The sequence below is a fragment of the Drosophila mauritiana genome, unplaced genomic scaffold (genome assembly GCF_004382145.1).
Source record: "Drosophila mauritiana strain mau12 unplaced genomic scaffold, ASM438214v1 U_39, whole genome shotgun sequence".
Taxonomy (NCBI): Eukaryota; Metazoa; Arthropoda; class Insecta; order Diptera; family Drosophilidae; genus Drosophila; species Drosophila mauritiana.
In genome coordinates this window covers 65,686-90,807 of record NW_022881476.1, presented here as the reverse complement: position 1 = coordinate 90,807, position 25,122 = coordinate 65,686, and the positions used below count along the sequence as shown (strand labels likewise).

Here is a 25,122-nt window from a genome sequence, read left to right as displayed (position 1 = left end):
GAAAATTATTAATTATTATATGTATAGGGGAAAAAATGCTGAAATATTCCCACATTCTCTTAGTATTATAGAGAAAAGCCATTATAGTGAGAGGGTATAGTAGTGTAAACGACCGGAATTACGACAGAGGGTTCAAAAACTACTATAGGTAGGCAGTGGTTGCCGACCTCTCATATTGTTCAAAACTTATGTATTCATATGATTTTGGCAATTATATGAGTAAATTAAATAATATACATATGAAAATTATTAATTATTATATGTATAAGGGAAAAAATGCTGAAAATATCCCACATTCTCTTAGTATAATAGAGAAAAGCCATTATAGTGAGAGGGTATAGTAGTGTAAACGACCGGAATTACGACAGAGGGTTCAAAAACTACTATAGGTAGGCAGTGGTTGCCGACCTCTCATATTGTTCAAAACTTATGTATTCATATGATTTTGGCAATAATATGAGTAAATTAAATAATATACATATGAAAATGATTAATTATTATATGTATAAGGGAAAAAATTCTGAAAATATCCCACATTCTCTTAGTATTATAGAGAAAAGCCATTATAGTGAGAGGGTATAGTAGTGTAAACGACCGGAATTACGACAGAGGGTTCAAAAACTACTATAGGTAGGCAGTGGTTGCCGACCTCTCATATTGTTCAAAACTTATGTATTCATATGATTTTGGCAATAATATGAGTAAATTAAATAATATACATATGAAAATGATTAATTATTATATGTATAAGGGAAAAAATGCTGAAAATATCCCACATTCTCTTAGTATTATAGAGAAAAGCCATTATAGTGAGAGGGTATAGTAGTGTAAACGACCGGAATTACGACAGAGGGTTCAAAAACTACTATAGGTAGGCAGTGGTTGCCGACCTCTCATATTGTTCAAAACTTATGTATTCATATGATTTTGGCAATAATATGAGTAAATTAAATAATATACATATGAAAATGATTAATTATTATATGTATAAGGGAAAAAATGCTGAAAATATCCCACATTCTCTTAGTATTATAGAGAAAAGCCATTATAGTGAGAGGGTATAGTAGTGTAAACGACCGGAATTACGACAGAGGGTTCAAAAACTACTATAGGTAGGCAGTGGTTGCCGACCTCTCATATTGTTCAAAACTTATGTATTCATATGATTTTGGCAATAATATGAGTAAATTAAATAATATACATATGAAAATGATTAATTATTATATGTATAAGGGAAAAAATAATCATATTATATATGAATAATGGAAAAAAAATGAAATGTTCCTATAATCTCTTAATATATAAGAGAATAGCCCGTATGTTGGGTGGCAAACGGAATTGAAAATACCCGCTTTGAGGACAGCGGGTTCAAAAACTACTATAGGTAGGCAGTGGTTGCCGACCTCCCGCATTATTCGAAATATTTATTTCGGATTATGTTTATATTGGTTACATACAATAAAGTATATTATTATCCGTACAAATTTGTTTCTCAGTTCTATAGAACACGGGACTTGGCTCCGCGGATAATAGGAATATACGCTTTATAGATAATATCGTTGAAACAAAAGTCAAGTTTCTATTATATATAGAATAACAAATCGTTTCCATATATTATCGTTAATTTTTGGAGGCAGGCAAATATTAATTTATTACCTGCCGTATAGTTGGATTATTATATCGTTACGGTATAATACAAATATGGATTCTTATGAAAGAAATATAAAATTATATATTAAATGTGGAAATATTATCATATGCGCTTGGTTTTATGTTATATATTACCAGAGATATATATGAAAAGAGATAAATTTTAAATTTATCTTCAAAATGCAAATGATTTAACTTAATATTTATATTGGTTAAACAAAAATTGTACATGTGTGGATACAATAATTATGTATGTTGGAAATAAAATGATATTTTATAATGAAATATGTATGTATAAAAAGATAAAATTATAGAAATATATATATTACAATAATTAGATGAAATTCTTGTTATATTGGTAAAACAAGTATAAATTAAAAATGAAAATATGGATTACGAATGCTATATAAAAATGGCCGTAATCGAATGGATTTTTTTACTTATATATTTAAAATTTTACCCAAAGGCGAAATATTGAATTTTATTCAATATAATAAAAATCATGGAATTATATAAAGTGAAAAATCTATATATCTATATATCTATTATATTGCTTATTTCGATTCAAAATATATGAATGGAATATGAAGGAAAAACATTATTCTGGTTGATCCTGCCAGTAGTTATATGCTTGTCTCAAAGATTAAGCCATGCATGTCTAAGTACACACGAATTAAAAGTGAAACCGCAAAAGGCTCATTATATCAGTTATGGTTCCTTAGATCGTTAACAGTTACTTGGATAACTGTGGTAATTCTAGAGCTAATACATGCAATTAAAACATGAACCTTATGGGACATGTGCTTTTATTAGGCTAAAACCAAGCGATCGCAAGATCGTTATATTGGTTGAACTCTAGATAACATGCAGATCGTATGGTCTTGTACCGACGACAGATCTTTCAAATGTCTGCCCTATCAACTTTTGATGGTAGTATCTAGGACTACCATGGTTGCAACGGGTAACGGGGAATCAGGGTTCGATTCCGGAGAGGGAGCCTGAGAAACGGCTACCACATCTAAGGAAGGCAGCAGGCGCGTAAATTACCCACTCCCAGCTCGGGGAGGTAGTGACGAAAAATAACAATACAGGACTCATATCCGAGGCCCTGTAATTGGAATGAGTACACTTTAAATCCTTTAACAAGGACCAATTGGAGGGCAAGTCTGGTGCCAGCAGCCGCGGTAATTCCAGCTCCAATAGCGTATATTAAAGTTGTTGCGGTTAAAACGTTCGTAGTTGAACTTGTGCTTCATACGGGTAGTACAACTTACAATTGTGGTTAGTACTATACCTTTATGTATGTAAGCGTATTACCGGTGGAGTTCTTATATGTGATTAAATACTTGTATTTTTTCATATGTTCCTCCTATTTAAAAACCTGCACTAGTGCTCTTAAACGAGTGTTATTGTGGGCCGGTACTATTACTTTGAACAAATTAGAGTGCTTAAAGCAGGCTTCAAATGCCTGAATATTCTGTGCATGGGATAATGAAATAAGACCTCTGTTCTGCTTTCATTGGTTTTCAGATCAAGAGGTAATGATTAATAGAAGCAGTTTGGGGGCATTAGTATTACGACGCGAGAGGTGAAATTCTTGGACCGTCGTAAGACTAACTTAAGCGAAAGCATTTGCCAAAGATGTTTTCATTAATCAAGAACGAAAGTTAGAGGTTCGAAGGCGATCAGATACCGCCCTAGTTCTAACCATAAACGATGCCAGCTAGCAATTGGGTGTAGCTACTTTTATGGCTCTCTCAGTCGCTTCCCGGGAAACCAAAGCTTTTGGGCTCCGGGGGAAGTATGGTTGCAAAGCTGAAACTTAAAGGAATTGACGGAAGGGCACCACCAGGAGTGGAGCCTGCGGCTTAATTTGACTCAACACGGGAAAACTTACCAGGTCCGAACATAAGTGTGTAAGACAGATTGATAGCTCTTTCTCGAATCTATGGGTGGTGGTGCATGGCCGTTCTTAGTTCGTGGAGTGATTTGTCTGGTTAATTCCGATAACGAACGAGACTCAAATATATTAAATAGATATCTTCAGGATTATGGTGCTGAAGCTTATGTAGCCTTCATTCATGGTGGCAGTAAAATGTTTATTGTGTTTGAATGTGTTTATGTAAGTGGAGCCGTACCTGTTGGTTTGTCCCATTATAAGGACACTAGCTTCTTAAATGGACAAATTGCGTCTAGCAATAATGAGATTGAGCAATAACAGGTCTGTGATGCCCTTAGATGTCCTGGGCTGCACGCGCGCTACAATGAAAGTATCAACGTGTATTTCCTAGACCGAGAGGTCCGGGTAAACCGCTGAACCACTTTCATGCTTGGGATTGTGAACTGAAACTGTTCACATGAACTTGGAATTCCCAGTAAGTGTGAGTCATTAACTCGCATTGATTACGTCCCTGCCCTTTGTACACACCGCCCGTCGCTACTACCGATTGAATTATTTAGTGAGGTCTCCGGACGTGATCACTGTGACGCCTTGCGTGTTACGGTTGTTTCGCAAAAGTTGACCGAACTTGATTATTTAGAGGAAGTAAAAGTCGTAACAAGGTTTCCGTAGGTGAACCTGCGGAAGGATCATTATTGTATAATATCCTTATCGTTAATAAACATTTGTTATAATACAAATAAATACAATTTACCAAAATAAAAATATTACAAAATGATTCCACGGAATCAAAAGTTAAAGTCAAAATAAAATGAAGATGGCTTTTATTTTATATGTGGGGCTTGGCAACCTCATAAAAAGACTTTAACATTATTAATGTTGTTGTGCGTATTTGTGGCAGTACCTACTACAACAATGGCGTTTCCTATAAAAACAAATTCTCGAAAATGGAAATCGAAGAAACTGAACAAAATTTGAAAGTAGAAGTCGAATTAAAATTAAAATAATTTTGAATGTGGTATTCAAAATAAGTGTGTGTGTATATGGACCATAATATACACGCGTTGCGAATATGTATTGTTCATCTATGTTATGAGCATACGTTGGCTAATGCAACAACCTAAAATATACAATGTTTGTACCTGTCATCCATCAGGTTAATGTTTTATATAAATTTTGCAGTATGTGTCACCCAAAATAGCAAACCATAACCAGATTTTTATGATACATAATGCTTATATGAAACTAAGACATATCGCAACATTTATTTTTAGGTATAAAAATAAATTTATTGAAGGAATTGATATATGCCAGTAAAATGGTGTATTTTTAATTTCTTTCAATAAAAACAATATTGATATTATATAAAAATGAATTATAAAACTCTAAGCGGTGGATCACTCGGCTCATGGGTCGATGAAGAACGCAGCAAACTGTGCGTCATCGTGTGAACTGCAGGACACATGAACATCGACATTTTGAACGCATATCGCAGTCCATGCTGTTATGTACTTTAATTAATTTTATAGTGCTGCTTGGACTACATATGGTTGAGGGTTGTAAGACTATGCTAATTAAGTTGTTTATAAATTTTTTATAAGCATATGGTATATTATTGGATTAAATAATGATTTTATTCATAATATTAAAAAAGAAATGAAAAACATTATCTCACATTTGAATGTGAAAAACGAAGAGAAATATTTTCTTTTTCAATCAAATAATACTGAGAAATGTCTAGCATAAAAAATTGAAATATTTTTCATCTAGAATTGTCTCTTATTAATGATTCGGAAAAAGAAAAATCTTGGTTTTGTTATTATTCTTCGTTGGTTCGTTAAATGGATAAAAAATAACTTTGCTTACAAGAACTATTGGAACTATTTATAACGAATTTAATTGATTGTTTTATCATTTATATATAAAGAATTTATGGCAAAAAATAGTTATATATACAACCTCAACTCATATGGGACTACCCCCTGAATTTAAGCATATTAATTAGGGGAGGAAAAGAAACTAACAAGGATTTTCTTAGTAGCGGCGAGCGAAAAGAAAACAGTTCAGCACTAAGTCACTTTGTCTATATGGCAAATGTGAGATGCAGTGTATGGAGCGTCAATATTCTAGTATGAGAAATTAATGATTTAAGTCCTTCTTAAATGAGGCCATTTACCCATAGAGGGTGCCAGGCCCGTATAACGTTAATGATTACTAGATGATGTTTCCAAAGAGTCGTGTTGCTTGATAGTGCAGCACTAAGTGGGTGGTAAACTCCATCTAAAACTAAATATAACCATGAGACCGATAGTAAACAAGTACCGTGAGGGAAAGTTGAAAAGAACTCTGAATAGAGAGTTAAACAGTACGTGAAACTGCTTAGAGGTTAAGCCCGATGAACCTGAATATCCGTTATGGAAAATTCATCATTAAAATTGTAATATTTAAATAATATTATTAAGAATAATGTGCATTTTTTCCATATAAGGACATTGTAATCTATTAGCATATCCCAAATTTATCATAAAATATAACTTATAGTTTATTCCAATTAAATTGCTTGCATTTTAACACAGAATAAATGTTATTAATTTGATAAAGTGCTGATAGATTTATATTATTACAGAGCGTTAATTTTTCGGAATTATATAATGGCATAATTATCATTGATTTTTGTGTTTATTATATGCTCTTGTATGATTAACAATGCGAAAGATTCAGGATACCTTCGGGACCCGTCTTGAAACACGGACCAAGGAGTCTAACATATGTGCAAGTTATTGGGATGTAAACCTAATAGCGTAATTAACTTGACTAATAATGGGATTAGTTTTTTAGCTATTTATAGCTAATTAACACAATCCCGGGGCGTTCTATATAGTTATGTATAATGTATATTTATATTATTTATGCCTCTAACTGGAACGTACCTTGAGCATATATGCTGTGACCCGAAAGATGGTGAACTATACTTGATCAGGTTGAAGTCAGGGGAAACCCTGATGGAAGACCGAAACAGTTCTGACGTGCAAATCGATTGTCAGAATTGAGTATAGGGGCGAAAGACCAATCGAACCATCTAGTAGCTGGTTCCTTCCGAAGTTTCCCTCAGGATAGCTGGTGCATTTTAATATTATATAAAATAATCTTATCTGGTAAAGCGAATGATTAGAGGCCTTAGGGTCGAAACGATCTTAACCTATTCTCAAACTTTAAATGGGTAAGAACCTTAACTTTCTTGATATGAAGTTCAAGGTTATGATATAATGTGCCCAGTGGGCCACTTTTGGTAAGCAGAACTGGCGCTGTGGGATGAACCAAACGTAATGTTACGGTGCCCAAATTAACAACTCATGCAGATACCATGAAAGGCGTTGGTTGCTTAAAACAGCAGGACGGTGATCATGGAAGTCGAAATCCGCTAAGGAGTGTGTAACAACTCACCTGCCGAAGCAACTAGCCCTTAAAATGGATGGCGCTTAAGTTGTATACCTATACATTACCGCTAAAGTAGATGATTTATATTACTTGTGATATAAATTTTGAAACTTTAGTGAGTAGGAAGGTACAATGGTATGCGTAGAAGTGTTTGGCGTAAGCCTGCATGGAGCTGCCATTGGTACAGATCTTGGTGGTAGTAGCAAATAATCGAATGAGACCTTGGAGGACTGAAGTGGAGAAGGGTTTCGTGTGAACAGTGGTTGATCACGAGTTAGTCGGTCCTAAGTTCAAGGCGAAAGCCGAAAATTTTCAAGTAAAACAAAAATGCCTAACTATATAAACAAAGCGAATATAATACACTTGAATAATTTTGAACGAAAGGGAATACGGTTCCAATTCCGTAACCTGTTGAGTATCCGTTTGTTATTAAATATGGGCCTCGTGCTCATCCTGGCAACAGGAACGACCATAAAGAAGCCGTCGAGAGATATCGGAAGAGTTTTCTTTTCTGTTTTATAGCCGTACTACCATGGAAGTCTTTCGCAGAGAGATATGGTAGATGGGCTAGAAGAGCATGACATATACTGTTGTGTCGATATTTTCTCCTCGGACCTTGAAAATTTATGGTGGGGACACGCAAACTTCTCAACAGGCCGTACCAATATCCGCAGCTGGTCTCCAAGGTGAAGAGTCTCTAGTCGATAGAATAATGTAGGTAAGGGAAGTCGGCAAATTAGATCCGTAACTTCGGGATAAGGATTGGCTCTGAAGATTGAGATAGTCGGGCTTGATTGGGAAACAATAACATGGTTTATGTGCTCGTTCTGGGTAAATAGAGTTTCTAGCATTTATGTTAGTTACTTGTTCCCCGGATAGTTTAGTTACGTAGCCAATTGTGGAACTTTCTTGCTAAAATTTTTAAGAATACTATTTGGGTTAAACCAATTAGTTCTTATCAATTATAACGATTATCAATTAACAATCAATTCAGAACTGGCACGGACTTGGGGAATCCGACTGTCTAATTAAAACAAAGCATTGTGATGGCCCTAGCGGGTGTTGACACAATGTGATTTCTGCCCAGTGCTCTGAATGTCAAAGTGAAGAAATTCAAGTAAGCGCGGGTCAACGGCGGGAGTAACTATGACTCTCTTAAGGTAGCCAAATGCCTCGTCATCTAATTAGTGACGCGCATGAATGGATTAACGAGATTCCTACTGTCCCTATCTACTATCTAGCGAAACCACAGCCAAGGGAACGGGCTTGGAATAATTAGCGGGGAAAGAAGACCCTTTTGAGCTTGACTCTAATCTGGCAGTGTAAGGAGACATAAGAGGTGTAGAATAAGTGGGAGATATTAGACCTCGGTTTGGTATCGTCAATGAAATACCACTACTCTTATTGTTTCCTTACTTACTTGATTAAATGGAACGTGTATCATTTCCTAGCCATTATACGGATATATTTATTATATCTTATGGTATTGGGTTTTGATGCAAGCTTCTTGATCAAAGTATCACGAGTTTGTTATATAATCGCAAACAAATTCTTTAATAAAACGATGCATTTATGTATTTTTGATTTGAAAATTTGGTATAACTCCAATTACTCAGGTATGATCCAATTCAAGGACATTGCCAGGTAGGGAGTTTGACTGGGGCGGTACATCTCTCAAATAATAACGGAGGTGTCCCAAGGCCAGCTCAGTGCGGACAGAAACCACACATAGAGCAAAAGGGCAAATGCTGACTTGATCTCGGTGTTCAGTACACACAGGGACAGCAAAAGCTCGGCCTATCGATCCTTTTGGTTTAAAGAGTTTTTAACAAGAGGTGTCAGAAAAGTTACCATAGGGATAACTGGCTTGTGGCGGCCAAGCGTTCATAGCGACGTCGCTTTTTGATCCTTCGATGTCGGCTCTTCCTATCATTGTGAAGCAAAATTCACCAAGCGTTGGATTGTTCACCCATGCAAGGGAACGTGAGCTGGGTTTAGACCGTCGTGAGACAGGTTAGTTTTACCCTACTAATGACAAAACGTTGTTGCGACAGCATTCCTGCGTAGTACGAGAGGAACCGCAGGTACGGACCAATGGCACAATACTTGTTCGAGCGAACAGTGGTATGACGCTACGTCCGTTGGATTATGCCTGAACGCCTCTAAGGTCGTATCCGTGCTGGACTGCAATGATAAATAAGGGGCAATTTGCATTGTATGGCTTCTAAACCATTTAAAGTTTATAATTTATTTTATAAACGACAATGGATGTGATGCCAATGTAATTTGTAACATAGTAAATTAGGAGGATCTTCGATCACCTGATGCCGCGCTAGTTACATATAAAAGCATTATTTAATACAATGACAAAGCCTAGAATCAATTGTAAACGACTTTTGTAACAGGCAAGGTGTTGTAAGTGGTTGAGCAGCTGCCATACTGCGATCCACTGAAGCTTATCCTTTGCTTGATGATTCGATAAATAAATGATTTTTCCTGTAGCCAAACAAACACCTCGTCATCAATTTAGTGACGCATATGATATTGTCCCTATCATATAATTTTTGATATAAAGACTTTAAAGAATTATATCAAGTTGCCAAATACCTCGTCATCAATTTAGTGACGCATATGATATTGTCCCTATCGTATAATTTTTGATATAAAGACTTTAAAGAATTCTATCACGTTGCCAAATACCTCGTCATCAATTTAGTGACGCATATGATATTGTCCCTATCATATAATTAATATAAAGACTTTAATGAATTGTGTCAAGTTGCCAAACACCTCGTCATCAATTTAGTGACGCATATGATATTGTCCCTATCATATAATTAATATAAAGACTTTAATGAATTGTGTCAAGTTGCCAAACACCTCGTCATCAATTTAGTGACGCATATGATATTGTCCCTATCATATAATTTTTGATATAAAAACTTTAAAGAATTGTATCAAGTTGCCAAATACCTCGTCATCAATTTAGTGACGCATATGATATTGTCTCTATCATATAATTAATATAAAGACTTTAATGAATTGTGTCAAGTTGCCAAACACCTCGTCATCAATTTAGTGACGCATATGATATTGTCTCTATCATATAATTAATATAAAGACTTTAATGAATTGTGTCAAGTTGCCAAACACCTCGTCATCAATTTAGTGACGCATATGATATTGTCCCTATCATATAATTTTGATATAAAGACTTTAAAGAATTCTATCAAGTTGCCAAATACCTCGTCATCAATTTAGTGACGCATATGATATTGTCTCTATCATATAATTAATATAAAGACTTTAATGATTTGTGTCACGTTGCCAAACACCTCGTCATCAATTTAGTGACGCATATGATATTGTCCCTATCATATAATTTTTGATATAAAAACTTTAAAGAATTGTATCAAGTTGCCAAATACCTCGTCATCAATTTAGTGACGCATATGATATTGTCCCTATCATATAATTAATATAAAGACTTTAATGAATTGTGTCAAGTTGCCAAACACCTCGTCATCAATTTAGTGACGCATATGATATTGTCCCTATCATATAATTTTTGATATAAAAACTTTAAAGAATTGTATCAAGTTGCCAAATACCTCGTCATCAATTTAGTGACGCATATGATATTGTCCCTATCATATAATTAATATAAAGACTTTAATGAATTGTGTCAAGTTGCCAAACACCTCGTCATCAATTTAGTGACGCATATGATATTGTCCCTATCATATAATATTTGATATAAAGACTTTAAAGAATTATATCAAGTTGCCAAATACCTCGTCATCAATTTAGTGACGCATATGATATTGTCTCTATCATATAATTAATATAAAGACTTTAATGAATTGTGTCAAGTTGCCAAACACCTCGTCATCAATTTAGTGACGCATATGATATTGTCCCTATCATATAATTTTTGATATAAAGACTTTAAAGAATTCTATCAAGTTGCCAAATACCTCGTCATCAATTTAGTGACGCATATGATATTGTCTCTATCATATAATTAATATAAAGACTTTAATGATTTGTGTCACGTTGCCAAACACCTCGTCATCAATTTAGTGACGCATATGATATTGTCCCTATCATATAATTAATATAAAGACTTTTTAAAGAATTGTATCAAGTTGCCAAACACCTCGTCATCAACTACTATATTATGGTTGCGCCGACCTCTCATATTGTATTCTCTTATGTCTTCATAGGATTTTGGCAATTATACGAGTAAATTAAATAATATACATATGAAAATGATTAATTATTAATATGTATATAGGGAAAAAATATGCTTGATATTGATTCCCATATTATCTTAGTATTATAGAGGAAAGACCGTTGCTGACCTCTGATATTGTTCAAAACTTATGTATTTATATGATTTTGGCAATTATATGAGTAAATTAAATAATATACATATGAAAATTATTAATTATTATATGTATAGGGGAAAAAATGCTGAAATATTCCCACATTCTCTTAGTATTATAGAGAAAAGCCATTATAGTGAGAGGGTATAGTAGTGTAAACGACCGGAATTACGACAGAGGGTTCAAAAACTACTATAGGTAGGCAGTGGTTGCCGACCTCTCATATTGTTCAAAACTTATGTATTCATATGATTTTGGCAATTATATGAGTAAATTAAATAATATACATATGAAAATTATTAATTATTATATGTATAGGGGAAAAAATGCTGAAATATTCCCACATTCTCTTAGTATTATAGAGAAAAGCCATTATAGTGAGAGGGTATAGTAGTGTAAACGACCGGAATTACGACAGAGGGTTCAAAAACTACTATAGGTAGGCAGTGGTTGCCGACCTCTCATATTGTTCAAAACTTATGTATTCATATGATTTTGGCAATTATATGAGTAAATTAAATAATATACATATGAAAATTATTAATTATTATATGTATAAGGGAAAAAATGCTGAAAATATCCCACATTCTCTTAGTATAATAGAGAAAAGCCATTATAGTGAGAGGGTATAGTAGTGTAAACGACCGGAATTACGACAGAGGGTTCAAAAACTACTATAGGTAGGCAGTGGTTGCCGACCTCTCATATTGTTCAAAACTTATGTATTCATATGATTTTGGCAATAATATGAGTAAATTAAATAATATACATATGAAAATGATTAATTATTATATGTATAAGGGAAAAAATTCTGAAAATATCCCACATTCTCTTAGTATTATAGAGAAAAGCCATTATAGTGAGAGGGTATAGTAGTGTAAACGACCGGAATTACGACAGAGGGTTCAAAAACTACTATAGGTAGGCAGTGGTTGCCGACCTCTCATATTGTTCAAAACTTATGTATTCATATGATTTTGGCAATAATATGAGTAAATTAAATAATATACATATGAAAATGATTAATTATTATATGTATAAGGGAAAAAATGCTGAAAATATCCCACATTCTCTTAGTATTATAGAGAAAAGCCATTATAGTGAGAGGGTATAGTAGTGTAAACGACCGGAATTACGACAGAGGGTTCAAAAACTACTATAGGTAGGCAGTGGTTGCCGACCTCTCATATTGTTCAAAACTTATGTATTCATATGATTTTGGCAATAATATGAGTAAATTAAATAATATACATATGAAAATGATTAATTATTATATGTATAAGGGAAAAAATGCTGAAAATATCCCACATTCTCTTAGTATTATAGAGAAAAGCCATTATAGTGAGAGGGTATAGTAGTGTAAACGACCGGAATTACGACAGAGGGTTCAAAAACTACTATAGGTAGGCAGTGGTTGCCGACCTCTCATATTGTTCAAAACTTATGTATTCATATGATTTTGGCAATTATATGAGTAAATTAAATAATATACATATGAAAATTATTAATTATTATATGTATAGGGGAAAAAATGCTGAAATATTCCCACATTCTCTTAGTATTATAGAGAAAAGCCATTATAGTGAGAGGGTATAGTAGTGTAAACGACCGGAATTACGACAGAGGGTTCAAAAACTACTATAGGTAGGCAGTGGTTGCCGACCTCTCATATTGTTCAAAACTTATGTATTCATATGATTTTGGCAATTATATGAGTAAATTAAATAATATACATATGAAAATTATTAATTATTATATGTATAAGGGAAAAAATGCTGAAAATATCCCACATTCTCTTAGTATAATAGAGAAAAGCCATTATAGTGAGAGGGTATAGTAGTGTAAACGACCGGAATTACGACAGAGGGTTCAAAAACTACTATAGGTAGGCAGTGGTTGCCGACCTCTCATATTGTTCAAAACTTATGTATTCATATGATTTTGGCAATAATATGAGTAAATTAAATAATATACATATGAAAATGATTAATTATTATATGTATAAGGGAAAAAATTCTGAAAATATCCCACATTCTCTTAGTATTATAGAGAAAAGCCATTATAGTGAGAGGGTATAGTAGTGTAAACGACCGGAATTACGACAGAGGGTTCAAAAACTACTATAGGTAGGCAGTGGTTGCCGACCTCTCATATTGTTCAAAACTTATGTATTCATATGATTTTGGCAATAATATGAGTAAATTAAATAATATACATATGAAAATGATTAATTATTATATGTATAAGGGAAAAAATGCTGAAAATATCCCACATTCTCTTAGTATTATAGAGAAAAGCCATTATAGTGAGAGGGTATAGTAGTGTAAACGACCGGAATTACGACAGAGGGTTCAAAAACTACTATAGGTAGGCAGTGGTTGCCGACCTCTCATATTGTTCAAAACTTATGTATTCATATGATTTTGGCAATAATATGAGTAAATTAAATAATATACATATGAAAATGATTAATTATTATATGTATAAGGGAAAAAATGCTGAAAATATCCCACATTCTCTTAGTATTATAGAGAAAAGCCATTATAGTGAGAGGGTATAGTAGTGTAAACGACCGGAATTACGACAGAGGGTTCAAAAACTACTATAGGTAGGCAGTGGTTGCCGACCTCTCATATTGTTCAAAACTTATGTATTCATATGATTTTGGCAATAATATGAGTAAATTAAATAATATACATATGAAAATGATTAATTATTATATGTATAAGGGAAAAAATAATCATATTATATATGAATAATGGAAAAAAAATGAAATGTTCCTATAATCTCTTAATATATAAGAGAATAGCCCGTATGTTGGGTGGCAAACGGAATTGAAAATACCCGCTTTGAGGACAGCGGGTTCAAAAACTACTATAGGTAGGCAGTGGTTGCCGACCTCCCGCATTATTCGAAATATTTATTTCGGATTATGTTTATATTGGTTACATACAATAAAGTATATTATTATCCGTACAAATTTGTTTCTCAGTTCTATAGAACACGGGACTTGGCTCCGCGGATAATAGGAATATACGCTTTATAGATAATATCGTTGAAACAAAAGTCAAGTTTCTATTATATATAGAATAACAAATCGTTTCCATATATTATCGTTAATTTTTGGAGGCAGGCAAATATTAATTTATTACCTGCCGTATAGTTGGATTATTATATCGTTACGGTATAATACAAATATGGATTCTTATGAAAGAAATATAAAATTATATATTAAATGTGGAAATATTATCATATGCGCTTGGTTTTATGTTATATATTACCAGAGATATATATGAAAAGAGATAAATTTTAAATTTATCTTCAAAATGCAAATGATTTAACTTAATATTTATATTGGTTAAACAAAAATTGTACATGTGTGGATACAATAATTATGTATGTTGGAAATAAAATGATATTTTATAATGAAATATGTATGTATAAAAAGATAAAATTATAGAAATATATATATTACAATAATTAGATGAAATTCTTGTTATATTGGTAAAACAAGTATAAATTAAAAATGAAAATATGGATTACGAATGCTATATAAAAATGGCCGTAATCGAATGGATTTTTTTACTTATATATTTAAAATTTTACCCAAAGGCGAAATATTGAATTTTATTCAATATAATAAAAATCATGGAATTATATAAAGTGAAAAATCTATATATCTATATATCTATTATATTGCTTATTTCGATTCAAAATATATGAATGGAATATGAAGGAAAAACATTATTCTGGTTGATCCTGCCAGTAGTTATATGCTTGTCTCAAAGATTAAGCCATGCATGTCTAAGTACACACGAATTAAAAGTGAAACCGCAAAAGGCTCATTATATCAGTTATGGTTCCTTAGATCGTTAACAGTTACTTGGATAACTGTGGTAATTCTAGAGCTAATACATGCAATTAAAACATGAACCTTATGGGACATGTGCTTTTATTAGGCTAAAACCAAGCGATCGCAAGATCGTTATATTGGTTGAACTCTAGATAACATGCAGATCGTATGGTCTTGTACCGACGACAGATCTTTCAAATGTCTGCCCTATCAACTTTTGATGGTAGTATCTAGGACTACCATGGTTGCAACGGGTAACGGGGAATCAGGGTTCGATTCCGGAGAGGGAGCCTGAGAAACGGCTACCACATCTAAGGAAGGCAGCAGGCGCGTAAATTACCCACTCCCAGCTCGGGGAGGTAGTGACGAAAAATAACAATACAGGACTCATATCCGAGGCCCTGTAATTGGAATGAGTACACTTTAAATCCTTTAACAAGGACCAATTGGAGGGCAAGTCTGGTGCCAGCAGCCGCGGTAATTCCAGCTCCAATAGCGTATATTAAAGTTGTTGCGGTTAAAACGTTCGTAGTTGAACTTGTGCTTCATACGGGTAGTACAACTTACAATTGTGGTTAGTACTATACCTTTATGTATGTAAGCGTATTACCGGTGGAGTTCTTATATGTGATTAAATACTTGTATTTTTTCATATGTTCCTCCTATTTAAAAACCTGCACTAGTGCTCTTAAACGAGTGTTATTGTGGGCCGGTACTATTACTTTGAACAAATTAGAGTGCTTAAAGCAGGCTTCAAATGCCTGAATATTCTGTGCATGGGATAATGAAATAAGACCTCTGTTCTGCTTTCATTGGTTTTCAGATCAAGAGGTAATGATTAATAGAAGCAGTTTGGGGGCATTAGTATTACGACGCGAGAGGTGAAATTCTTGGACCGTCGTAAGACTAACTTAAGCGAAAGCATTTGCCAAAGATGTTTTCATTAATCAAGAACGAAAGTTAGAGGTTCGAAGGCGATCAGATACCGCCCTAGTTCTAACCATAAACGATGCCAGCTAGCAATTGGGTGTAGCTACTTTTATGGCTCTCTCAGTCGCTTCCCGGGAAACCAAAGCTTTTGGGCTCCGGGGGAAGTATGGTTGCAAAGCTGAAACTTAAAGGAATTGACGGAAGGGCACCACCAGGAGTGGAGCCTGCGGCTTAATTTGACTCAACACGGGAAAACTTACCAGGTCCGAACATAAGTGTGTAAGACAGATTGATAGCTCTTTCTCGAATCTATGGGTGGTGGTGCATGGCCGTTCTTAGTTCGTGGAGTGATTTGTCTGGTTAATTCCGATAACGAACGAGACTCAAATATATTAAATAGATATCTTCAGGATTATGGTGCTGAAGCTTATGTAGCCTTCATTCATGGTGGCAGTAAAATGTTTATTGTGTTTGAATGTGTTTATGTAAGTGGAGCCGTACCTGTTGGTTTGTCCCATTATAAGGACACTAGCTTCTTAAATGGACAAATTGCGTCTAGCAATAATGAGATTGAGCAATAACAGGTCTGTGATGCCCTTAGATGTCCTGGGCTGCACGCGCGCTACAATGAAAGTATCAACGTGTATTTCCTAGACCGAGAGGTCCGGGTAAACCGCTGAACCACTTTCATGCTTGGGATTGTGAACTGAAACTGTTCACATGAACTTGGAATTCCCAGTAAGTGTGAGTCATTAACTCGCATTGATTACGTCCCTGCCCTTTGTACACACCGCCCGTCGCTACTACCGATTGAATTATTTAGTGAGGTCTCCGGACGTGATCACTGTGACGCCTTGCGTGTTACGGTTGTTTCGCAAAAGTTGACCGAACTTGATTATTTAGAGGAAGTAAAAGTCGTAACAAGGTTTCCGTAGGTGAACCTGCGGAAGGATCATTATTGTATAATATCCTTATCGTTAATAAACATTTGTTATAATACAAATAAATACAATTTACCAAAATAAAAATATTACAAAATGATTCCACGGAATCAAAAGTTAAAGTCAAAATAAAATGAAGATGGCTTTTATTTTATATGTGGGGCTTGGCAACCTCATAAAAAGACTTTAACATTATTAATGTTGTTGTGCGTATTTGTGGCAGTACCTACTACAACAATGGCGTTTCCTATAAAAACAAATTCTCGAAAATGGAAATCGAAGAAACTGAACAAAATTTGAAAGTAGAAGTCGAATTAAAATTAAAATAATTTTGAATGTGGTATTCAAAATAAGTGTGTGTGTATATGGACCATAATATACACGCGTTGCGAATATGTATTGTTCATCTATGTTATGAGCATACGTTGGCTAATGCAACAACCTAAAATATACAATGTTTGTACCTGTCATCCATCAGGTTAATGTTTTATATAAATTTTGCAGTATGTGTCACCCAAAATAGCAAACCATAACCAGATTTTTATGATACATAATGCTTATATGAAACTAAGACATATCGCAACATTTATTTTTAGGTATAAAAATAAATTTATTGAAGGAATTGATATATGCCAGTAAAATGGTGTATTTTTAATTTCTTTCAATAAAAACAATATTGATATTATATAAAAATGAATTATAAAACTCTAAGCGGTGGATCACTCGGCTCATGGGTCGATGAAGAACGCAGCAAACTGTGCGTCATCGTGTGAACTGCAGGACACATGAACATCGACATTTTGAACGCATATCGCAGTCCATGCTGTTATGTACTTTAATTAATTTTATAGTGCTGCTTGGACTACATATGGTTGAGGGTTGTAAGACTATGCTAATTAAGTTGTTTATAAATTTTTTATAAGCATATGGTATATTATTGGATTAAATAATGATTTTATTCATAATATTAAAAAAGAAATGAAAAACATTATCTCACATTTGAATGTGAAAAACGAAGAGAAATATTTTCTTTTTCAATCAAATAATACTGAGAAATGTCTAGCATAAAAAATTGAAATATTTTTCATCTAGAATTGTCTCTTATTAATGATTCGGAAAAAGAAAAATCTTGGTTTTGTTATTATTCTTCGTTGGTTCGTTAAATGGATAAAAAATAACTTTGCTTACAAGAACTATTGGAACTATTTATAACGAATTTAATTGATTGTTTTATCATTTATATATAAAGAATTTATGGCAAAAAATAGTTATATATACAACCTCAACTCATATGGGACTACCCCCTGAATTTAAGCATATTAATTAGGGGAGGAAAAGAAACTAACAAGGATTTTCTTAGTAGCGGCGAGCGAAAAGAAAACAGTTCAGCACTAAGTCACTTTGTCTATATGGCAAATGTGAGATGCAGTGTATGGAGCGTCAATATTCTAGTATGAGAAATTAATGATTTAAGTCCTTCTTAAATGAGGCCATTTACCCATAGAGGGTGCCAGGCCCGTATAACGTTAATGATTACTAGATGATGTTTCCAAAGAGTCGTGTTGCTTGATAGTGCAGCACTAAGTGGGTGGTAAACTCCATCTAAAACTAAATATAACCATGAGACCGATAGTAAACAAGTACCGTGAGGGAAAGTTGAAAAGAACTCTGAATAGAGAGTTAAACAGTACGTGAAACTGCTTAGAGGTTAAGCCCGATGAACCTGAATATCCGTTATGGAAAATTCATCATTAAAATTGTAATATTTAAATAATATTATTAAGAATAATGTGCATTTTTTCCATATAAGGACATTGTAATCTATTAGCATATCCCAAATTTATCATAAAATATAACTTATAGTTTATTCCAATTAAATTGCTTGCATTTTAACACAGAATAAATGTTATTAATTTGATAAAGTGCTGATAGATTTATATTATTACAGAGCGTTAATTTTTCGGAATTATATAATGGCATAATTATCATTGATTTTTGTGTTTATTATATGCTCTTGTATGATTAACAATGCGAAAGATTCAGGATACCTTCGGGACCCGTCTTGAAACACGGACCAAGGAGTCTAACATATGTGCAAGTTATTGGGATGTAAACCTAATAGCGTAATTAACTTGACTAATAATGGGATTAGTTTTTTAGCTATTTATAGCTAATTAACACAATCCCGGGGCGTTCTATATAGTTATGTATAATGTATATTTATATTATTTATGCCTCTAACTGGAACGTACCTTGAGCATATATGCTGTGACCCGAAAGATGGTGAACTATACTTGATCAGGTTGAAGTCAGGGGAAACCCTGATGGAAGACCGAAACAGTTCTGACGTGCAAATCGATTGTCAGAATTGAGTATAGGGGCGAAAGACCAATCGAACCATCTAGTAGCTGGTTCCTTCCGAAGTTTCCCTCAGGATAGCTGGTGCATTTTAATATTATATAAAATAATCTTATCTGGTAAAGCGAATGATTAGAGGCCTTAGGGTCGAAACGATCTTAACCTATTCTCAAACTTTAAATGGGTAAGAACCTTAACTTTCTTGATATGAAGTTCAAGGTTATGATATAATGTGCCCAGTGGGCCACTTTTGGTAAGCAGAACTGGCGCTGTGGGATGAACCAAACGTAATGTTACGGTGCCCAAATTAACAACTCATGCAGATACCATGAAAGGCGTTGGTTGCTTAAAACAGCAGGACGGTGATCATGGAAGTCGAAATCCGCTAAGGAGTGTGTAACAACTCACCTGCCGAAGCAACTAGCCCTTAAAATGGATGGCGCTTAAGTTGTATACCTATACATTACCGCTAAAGTAGATGATTTATATTACTTGTGATATAAATTTTGAAACTTTAGTGAGTAGGAAGGTACAATGGTATGCGTAGAAGTGTTTGGCGTAAGCCTGCATGGAGCTGCCATTGGTACAGATCTTGGTGGTAGTAGCAAATAATCGAATGAGACCTTGGAGGACTGAAGTGGAGAAGGGTTTCGTGTGAACAGTGGTTGATCACGAGTTAGTCGGTCCTAAGTTCAAGGCGAAAGCCGAAAATTTTCAAGTAAAACAAAAATGCCTAACTATATAAACAAAGCGAATATAATACACTTGAATAATTTTGAACGAAAGGGAATACGGTTCCAATTCCGTAACCTGTTGAGTATCCGTTTGTTATTAAATATGGGCCTCGTGCTCATCCTGGCAACAGGAACGACCATAAAGAAGCCGTCGAGAGATATCGGAAGAGTTTTCTTTTCTGTTTTATAGCCGTACTACCATGGAAGTCTTTCGCAGAGAGATATGGTAGATGGGCTAGAAGAGCATGACATATACTGTTGTGTCGATATTTTCTCCTCGGACCTTGAAAATTTATGGTGGGGACACGCAAACTTCTCAACAGGCCGTACCAATATCCGCAGCTGGTCTCCAAGGTGAAGAGTCTCTAGTCGATAGAATAATGTAGGTAAGGGAAGTCGGCAAATTAGATCCGTAACTTCGGGATAAGGATTGGCTCTGAAGATTGAGATAGTCGGGCTTGATTGGGAAACAATAACATGGTTTATGTGCTCGTTCTGGGTAAATAGAGTTTCTAGCATTTATGTTAGTTACTTGTTCCCCGGATAGTTTAGTTACGTAGCCAATTGTGGAACTTTCTTGCTAAAATTTTTAAGAATACTATTTGGGTTAAACCAATTAGTTCTTATCAATTATAACGATTATCAATTAACAATCAATTCAGAACTGGCACGGACTTGGGGAATCCGACTGTCTAATTAAAACAAAGCATTGTGATGGCCCTAGCGGGTGTTGACACAATGTGATTTCTGCCCAGTGCTCTGAATGTCAAAGTGAAGAAATTCAAGTAAGCGCGGGTCAACGGCGGGAGTAACTATGACTCTCTTAAGGTAGCCAAATGCCTCGTCATCTAATTAGTGACGCGCATGAATGGATTAACGAGATTCCTACTGTCCCTATCTACTATCTAGCGAAACCACAGCCAAGGGAACGGGCTTGGAATAATTAGCGGGGAAAGAAGACCCTTTTGAGCTTGACTCTAATCTGGCAGTGTAAGGAGACATAAGAGGTGTAGAATAAGTGGGAGATATTAGACCTCGGTTTGGTATCGTCAATGAAATACCACTACTCTTATTGTTTCCTTACTTACTTGATTAAATGGAACGTGTATCATTTCCTAGCCATTATACGGATATATTTATTATATCTTATGGTATTGGGTTTTGATGCAAGCTTCTTGATCAAAGTATCACGAGTTTGTTATATAATCGCAAACAAATTCTTTAATAAAACGATGCATTTATGTATTTTTGATTTGAAAATTTGGTATAACTCCAATTACTCAGGTATGATCCAATTCAAGGACATTGCCAGGTAGGGAGTTTGACTGGGGCGGTACATCTCTCAAATAATAACGGAGGTGTCCCAAGGCCAGCTCAGTGCGGACAGAAACCACACATAGAGCAAAAGGGCAAATGCTGACTTGATCTCGGTGTTCAGTACACACAGGGACAGCAAAAGCTCGGCCTATCGATCCTTTTGGTTTAAAGAGTTTTTAACAAGAGGTGTCAGAAAAGTTACCATAGGGATAACTGGCTTGTGGCGGCCAAGCGTTCATAGCGACGTCGCTTTTTGATCCTTCGATGTCGGCTCTTCCTATCATTGTGAAGCAAAATTCACCAAGCGTTGGATTGTTCACCCATGCAAGGGAACGTGAGCTGGGTTTAGACCGTCGTGAGACAGGTTAGTTTTACCCTACTAATGACAAAACGTTGTTGCGACAGCATTCCTGCGTAGTACGAGAGGAACCGCAGGTACGGACCAATGGCACAATACTTGTTCGAGCGAACAGTGGTATGACGCTACGTCCGTTGGATTATGCCTGAACGCCTCTAAGGTCGTATCCGTGCTGGACTGCAATGATAAATAAGGGGCAATTTGCATTGTATGGCTTCTAAACCATTTAAAGTTTATAATTTATTTTATAAACGACAATGGATGTGATGCCAATGTAATTTGTAACATAGTAAATTAGGAGGATCTTCGATCACCTGATGCCGCGCTAGTTACATATAAAAGCATTATTTAATACAATGACAAAGCCTAGAATCAATTGTAAACGACTTTTGTAACAGGCAAGGTGTTGTAAGTGGTTGAGCAGCTGCCATACTGCGATCCACTGAAGCTTATCCTTTGCTTGATGATTCGATAAATAAATGATTTTTCCTGTAGCCAAACAAACACCTCGTCATCAATTTAGTGACGCATATGATATTGTCCCTATCATATAATTTTTGATATAAAGACTTTAAAGAATTATATCAAGTTGCCAAATACCTCGTCATCAATTTAGTGACGCATATGATATTGTCCCTATCGTATAATTTTTGATATAAAGACTTTAAAGAATTCTATCACGTTGCCAAATACCTCGTCATCAATTTAGTGACGCATATGATATTGTCCCTATCATATAATTAATATAAAGACTTTAATGAATTGTGTCAAGTTGCCAAACACCTCGTCATCAATTTAGTGACGCATATGATATTGTCCCTATCATATAATTAATATAAAGACTTTAATGAATTGTGTCAAGTTGCCAAACACCTCGTCATCAATTTAGTTTTTTTTTTTTTTTTTTTTTTTTTTTTTTTAGCGTGCGTTTATTTATTTAAAATCTGTCCTAGTGGACAATAATTAAATGGTTTTGCGGGGGAACATTAGCTTAAGGGATACTATTGTACATGTATTTGTGGCGGGTTTTATATGTGTTGTCTATTGTTGTGGAAGATCGAGAGGGTGTCTCCTCATGAGACGTCTGCTTGTTTGGCTATTGTCTAACAGGTTGGTGGCGAGGTGGTTAGGGTGGTTTTCGAGCCTTTTCAGGTATCTCTCGCTGAGCCTGGAGATTTCATCAGCGACTTGTGGGATTCCAAGTTCCCTATGTATGGCGACATTCTCGTGGTAGGGATGCGCATTACAGGCAATTCTCAAGCACCTATTCTGGAACCGCTGTATACGCAGGCGATTCGTGTGGCTTGCCGTGCCCCATAGCTGTATCCCGTAGGTCCAGATGGGCTTGAGAATTGCCTTGTACACCAGGATTTTGTGGTTCTGCCTTAGCTTGGACCCTCTCCCAATAAGCCAATGCATCTGCCTCAGACGCGCATCGGCCTGTATGCGTTTGCTGACGATGTGGGGACGCCAAGTGAGCCTGCGGTCCAGGGTAAGTCCTAGGTACTTGGGTGCGGGTGCGTTGGGAATGATGACTCCGTTTAGCGTGACCGGTGGGCAGTCTCCTCTCCTTAGTGCAAATGTTGTTTGGGTAGATTTTTCCGCGTTCACTACGATGTTCCACCTGCTGAGCCAGGGATGTAGCGCGTCCATTTGCCTTTGGATTGTTTCGGAGGCTTCTCGTGGGTCGGATGAGGAGGCGAGGAAAGCCGTGTCATCTGCATAAGTCGCTATAGTTAGGTTCCTGGAGGGGATTATGGGAAGGTCTGCGGTGTAAAGGGTGTACAGTATTGGTCCGAGCACACTGCCTTGCGGAACTCCAGCTCTGATCAGTCTGGGTAGGCTTATTGCACTTCCGCATCTGACTTGGAATGCTCTTCCCTCAGTGTAGGATTTGAGGAGGGTAAAATGGGGGCTTGGGAGGTAGGATTTGAGTTTATGGAGGAGTCCAGGATGCCAAACTCTGTCGAATGCCTGCTTCACGTCGAGCATTACAGCGCAGCAGTATTTCTTTTGCTCGAATGCCTCGAGGATCCGTTCGACTAGCCGGTGGCATTGCTCTGGTGTTCCGTGGGAGCGCCTGAAGCCAAACTGGTGATCGGGGATCAAACCAGCCTCATCCAGTACTGGCAATACTCTGCGCAAAAATACTCTTTCGAGTATTTTGGAGAGGATTGCCAGCAAACTAATCGGACGATAGGAGGCGAGATTGGCTTCAGGCTTACCAGGCTTGAGGAGGACAATAACCTCTGCTCTTTTCCACTCTTCCGGGAAGTACCCTAGCCGGAAGCAGCTGTTGTAAATGCTGGCCAGCATTTGTGTGCAGCGGAATGGGAGCATTTTTAGGGCCGCCGCATCTATACGATCCAGGCCTGGAGATTTGTTGTTCTTCAGTAGAGCAATCTCCTGCGCAACTTCCTCAGGGTCGACTGGTTCCAACGGGGGACCGGGAGAGCTTGGGCTATTGAGAAACCGGGCTGTTTCAGCATGTTCTTCGGCAGTGCAGCAGTCGAACGGAGAGAAGGCGTTGTAAAGGTGTTCGGCGAAAGCTTCTGCTCTTTCAGCATCCGAACGGCACCAGGATCCATCTGCTTTGCGCACTGCGGAAACCTTTTTGGCTGGTCGTTTAATGTGGCGGGTGACGTTCCACAGATTGTGGTCTGGGTCCCCGGGAGAGAGTTCCTCGAGGAATCTGAGGAAGGAGTCCTGGCGTAGGCTGGAGATCTTGTCCTTCAACTCCTTTGTGGCGTGATTGAGCGCTGTTTTGTCTCTTGGATTGCGCGTCAAGAACCAAACTCTCCTGAGACGCCTCTTCTCAGTCACGAGTGCCGCAATTTCCGGGGACCAGAGGTGGAGGTCCCTGCTAGGTGTTCTCGCAGTCTTTGGTGGCGGTGGGCTTGCGAATTCCGCAGCGTTTTGCATCTGCCTGGTGAGATTCCCGATAGCTTCATCAATGTTCCTGGGTGTGTTGAGGATGGGGTTCGGATTGACGGTGGAGAGCATCCAGGACGCGAACTTGGCGGCGTCGGTATATTTTCCAGTGAGCCTTCTGAGCGGGGTTTTCCTGAGGACTGGCGTGTTGATTAGCACGTTTATTGCACAGTGGTCTGACAGGAGATCAGCATTTGTTGTGCAGCTGATCTTCGCATGCCCTATGCCTTTCGACACAGCAAAGTCCAGTAGGTCTGGAGTCTTGAGGGGATTCGTTGGCCAGTGAGTGGGCTCGCCAGTGGAGTGGCAGTCCAGTCGGTGGCG

At 36.3% G+C, this 25,122-nt stretch overlaps 6 non-coding genes across 6 annotated transcripts; all 6 read left to right on the top strand.

Annotated features, from left to right (window-relative positions):
- Positions 1-2,250: 2,250 nt before the first annotated feature.
- LOC117149849 lies at positions 2,251-4,245 on the top strand. The gene has a single exon (XR_004460562.1). It is a non-coding gene; the product is annotated as a small subunit ribosomal RNA (ribosomal RNA).
- Positions 4,246-4,931: 686 nt separating this feature from the next.
- Positions 4,932-5,110, top strand: LOC117149867. Its single transcript, XR_004460579.1, has one exon. It is a non-coding gene; the product is annotated as a 5.8S ribosomal RNA (ribosomal RNA).
- A 395-nt stretch (positions 5,111-5,505) lies between these two features.
- LOC117149858 lies at positions 5,506-9,467 on the top strand. The gene has a single exon (XR_004460570.1). It is a non-coding gene; the product is annotated as a large subunit ribosomal RNA (ribosomal RNA).
- Positions 9,468-15,122: 5,655 nt separating this feature from the next.
- On the top strand, positions 15,123-17,117 carry LOC117149848. Its single transcript, XR_004460561.1, has one exon. It is a non-coding gene; the product is annotated as a small subunit ribosomal RNA (ribosomal RNA).
- Positions 17,118-17,803: 686 nt separating this feature from the next.
- Positions 17,804-17,982, top strand: LOC117149866. Its single transcript, XR_004460578.1, has one exon. It is a non-coding gene; the product is annotated as a 5.8S ribosomal RNA (ribosomal RNA).
- Positions 17,983-18,377: 395 nt separating this feature from the next.
- Positions 18,378-22,339, top strand: LOC117149857. Its single transcript, XR_004460569.1, has one exon. It is a non-coding gene; the product is annotated as a large subunit ribosomal RNA (ribosomal RNA).
- Positions 22,340-25,122: the final 2,783 nt, after the last annotated feature.